Below are 4,132 nucleotides of genomic sequence, written 5' to 3'. Positions count from 1 at the left end.
CAAGTTAATATTATTACTTTTCTCTCTTAATTTCTACATAGTTTTAGTAATACAAATAATGGTCGTCCCCTTCCCTGTCTATTATACCTAGCATTTATAAGGGAATTTCATGGACATGTTTGGATTACTGCATGAATAAATAAGGTATATATTTAATACAGATTACTCCCATTTACATTGGGATATGATTTGATAACAGAATAGAATATACTTCTGCTATCTCAGATAATAAATGATAGATATGGAATACAGTCTGGGCATTTATGAGCATATAAGGAGCCTTCAAATCTTAGGGATCCTTCAGCATGCATTATGTCCAGGTTTTCATGAGCTGAATATCTCACTCGAGCTCGTGTTCAAAGACTATCTGAACCCTAGCTTGTAGTAAGCTCAGAGCGCCCAAAGTTGGATTTGGTCATTATAAGTCTCGAACTCAATTGTTATCCTTAAAGGAGGTCTAATAATATCCTGTGTATTGTGTTGTCAAGCCCCCAAACTCGAGTTGTTCACATCACTATTAGCCAGATATTCTACTTGGCTATTTTTCCACATATTCATTTGCCAGCTGTACCCGAGCTAAGTAATTGAACTCGTGATAATTTTAGGGTACAACATTTTCCCCCAAGCTTCTGATCGTCCTTGATGTTGTCACTTTCTGACATGCACAAAAAGGGCTTTTAGGCTTCTTCCATGTAAAATCATGCCTGCCCACTACTCAAGTACTGGATACGTGGCTGCCTATAATTGGCGTTCATTCGGGTTTCGAGGACTGTGACAACTGTCTTATCAAGTTTTTGTCACCGTATGGTCCATTTAATCTTGGCCTTTGGATCTCGAGCTAACCCAATCAGATGGCCTGAATTAATTTCCGTAGTTTACATATAAATAGGATGATCAGACCTGAAACCTCACCACTTTTGCATTAAAAAAAATTCCTCAACTTCTTGCAAAAACCCTCTGTCGCCCTTCGGATTCTCAGAGGCTTTCGAGAAATTTACTGCGGACATATCGACATTTCTCTGAGCCGATCATATTGACTGTAAGTATTTCCTCACCTGGTTTTAATTTTTCGAATCCTTGTGTTTCTAGTGAGTTTTTTTTTTATCATGAAAAACATCCTTTGCCTAATGTTGTTTAGTATACTTCTGTTTGTAAATAGTTGACAGGATTCAGTTTATGCTAGATGAATGATATTAGGTTTATTTAAAAACAATATTTTCATAAATCTGGGCAAACTTTATGGGTTTTTCAAAGAAAATCCTACTCATAAATCGGTTTGATTACCTGTTTGGGGTGTAGAAGCCGAATGGGATTTAGGTTTAATTCTAGGTAGCTTAAAGGTTACGATTCCTTAGGCAGTTTTGCATTAAACTGATTTCAAAAGGAAAGTAGTGGGTCTAACAAATTTGACACATGAATCCCGAAGTATTAGGGAATTTTAAGAAATCGAAGCGCGTAGCCGTGGACCACGCGTGGGACCACACGTTGAGGCTAGGACACAACTTAGCTCATATAATTTTTAAAATCTTGAAAGTAAACCACTTAAACCTTTGGACTTTTGTACCTCCACAACCGCAACTAGAAATCGTCTTAGGTCGCCTACTAATTGTTATATTATTTTATAATATAATGTAATATTATATTATAATTTAATGTTTTAGATTAAATAAATGTGACAAAGAGTGTCACGTATTGTAACATATAATAGATAGTTATATTATTTAGATGTATGAGAAATATCCAAATATGTAACATATTCGGTGTTACAAATTCAGCTACAAATTTGTAACTTCCAAATATTACCCTTTATTGTGTAAATTTGGTGTTACACAATACTTAGATGAATTTCATAAAGCCATATGTGAAATGGCTATTAGAGATATGATTTTAACCCCAATAATGTGTTTTGAGGGTTACAAAATCTTTTGGGAGGGTTTGGAACCGTTTGGAAAAACAGTACAAAATTTTGTGCTGAAAATGGTTAGTAGTCGCGACCTGTGGGACAGAGAGCAGTGGCTGCGGCCAGTAATGTCCCTGGCTGCAGCCACATACCAAAAATTGACTATTTTTTCAATCTTTGTTGAACGACTCAAAATACCCAAATAACTCCTAAATCTCATTTTTTAATTCCATAATAATCCAATTAATCATTGGTAACAGCCATGAGGGTTGGTGGAATTTGAAATTCAAAGGGTGTCTCTAAACTCTATAAATAGGAGCCTATAGCTCACTTGAAAGACACAACTTTTCTATCCATTAGAGCACTTGGCTAGAAAACACCTTGAGGCTTGATTATTCCAAAAAGCATTTCCAAAATTTGTGAGAGATCCCTTAGTGCTTGAGTTAGGGGAAATAAGCTTTTGGACAAATGTTTCAAACCTTGTTCAAGTTGGTGATCCCCAACACTCTTCACTTTGGTTGTGTGAGTGAGAGTTTATTGTTTTTGTTCTTGTTCTTATTTTCTTCTATTGCTTTTCTTCTTATTCTATTTACTTGTACTTTTGTTTAAGAGTTGTAATCCTTTTATTTCCTTTGTTCAAACACTTCTAGTTTATTTGTATCTTTTGTAATAGAGTTGTACTTTCTATTTATATCATCTTACATCTCCTTCTCCTTTTATTTGTATTTTCAGTTATAGAGTTGTAACACTCTTTTTAATCAATCATTATTTAGTTGTAATATATTGCATAGAGTTGTATTTTCTTACCACTTCCATTGAGGCAAATACATATTTTCCTCACACTAATAGGCTGCTTTGTTGTCAGGCGATCTGAATCATGGCACCCGCAAAGAAGAATGTCGCAAGCACCTCTGCTCAGAACATAGATAAAGGCAAGAAGGTCGCCATCGAATCTCCCACCCCTCATTTCGGTCCTGTGGTGGAGAGATAAATTGTGGTTGACCCCGACGCATTCTTCGAGGCCGAGCACATAGTCTCTCGGATAATGACTTAGGGAAAAGTTAACAAAATCCTACTAATTCATAGGATAGATATGGGAGTTGATGGCCTTATTGCCCGACCTGTGCTGGGGGGAGAGTGGAGATGTGCCCCTCTCCAAGATGACTACGGGGCTTGGAGTGATGAGCAGTGAAGGCCGATGCCTTCCTCCCATTGGATTAGTATTTCGCTTCTTTCTGAACTAGGTCAAATTGGCTCCTTTTTAGCTCCCCCCAAACTCATACAGGCTTTTGGCAGGGTTAAAATATTTGTTTCCTGAGGCACGAGTGGGAGTCCCACTCCGACATACATCTTGTACTTCTTCTGCCTCAAGGCCAGTCCCGACAAGAAGGGGCGAGGTGATGGTTTTTACTACCTCACTCATTTCCCAAACTCCGCCTCTGTCATCAACCTTCCCGGCCACCCTAATGACTATAAGGATTTGTTCTTTATGTCAAATGGGTTAAAGAACTGCAACCATCAATACTTCAACCGTCCTCATAAGTCCTCTGTCTTTGTGAATTCAGAACATGAACTTTTTTATCACTTGTGCACTATATATATATTTTTAAGGATTCTGACTGAGTTCGTTCTTTATGCAAATATATTCTCAAGGATAGAGCAGTCTGTGATCCTTGGGGGTCAGTACGAGACCTTGTCTAGTCTTCCTCCCAGGGAGAAAGACTATCGTCAGATTATGAGCGACACCACCATGTTTTCTTGCAATCTGATCAGCAAGGAACAGACATTAGCTCTGAGGACCCAAGATCCTCTTCCTGTCATCCTCAAGCTCCCCCCTTCTTAAGAGGCCATGCCATCCAATGAGGACACCAAGGAGGAAGAAAATGTGGCATTGCTGGTGCGTAAAAGGCGAGCTCATGAAGATAATTAAGGGCCCGATCACCATACCCTTAAAAATAGTTAGATCGGGCTATTGCCAGTTATAAGCTAATTCGATTCAACTCTAATCAGCTCATTAGTGGTCACCCCACTGACCTAGACCTAAACATAACCCTCCTCTAGTACGTGGACCATTTGGTGGTACGCTAGGATCACACCTACCACAAAGGTACCATTATAGTTGACAATACTCTTCATTTTAGATCTACCATTTTTGTGGAGTATGGGACAAACCGTAGGTCCTGGCCTTCCTTGCGTCAGGGTGCATATGCCCCTAGTTTTAGACAGTACGTA

The sequence above is a fragment of the Humulus lupulus genome, chromosome 3 (assembly GCF_963169125.1).
Source record: "Humulus lupulus chromosome 3, drHumLupu1.1, whole genome shotgun sequence".
Classification (NCBI taxonomy): domain Eukaryota; kingdom Viridiplantae; phylum Streptophyta; class Magnoliopsida; order Rosales; family Cannabaceae; genus Humulus; species Humulus lupulus.
The sequence above is the reverse complement of the archived record's forward strand: the minus strand, read 5'-3'. Positions refer to the sequence as shown.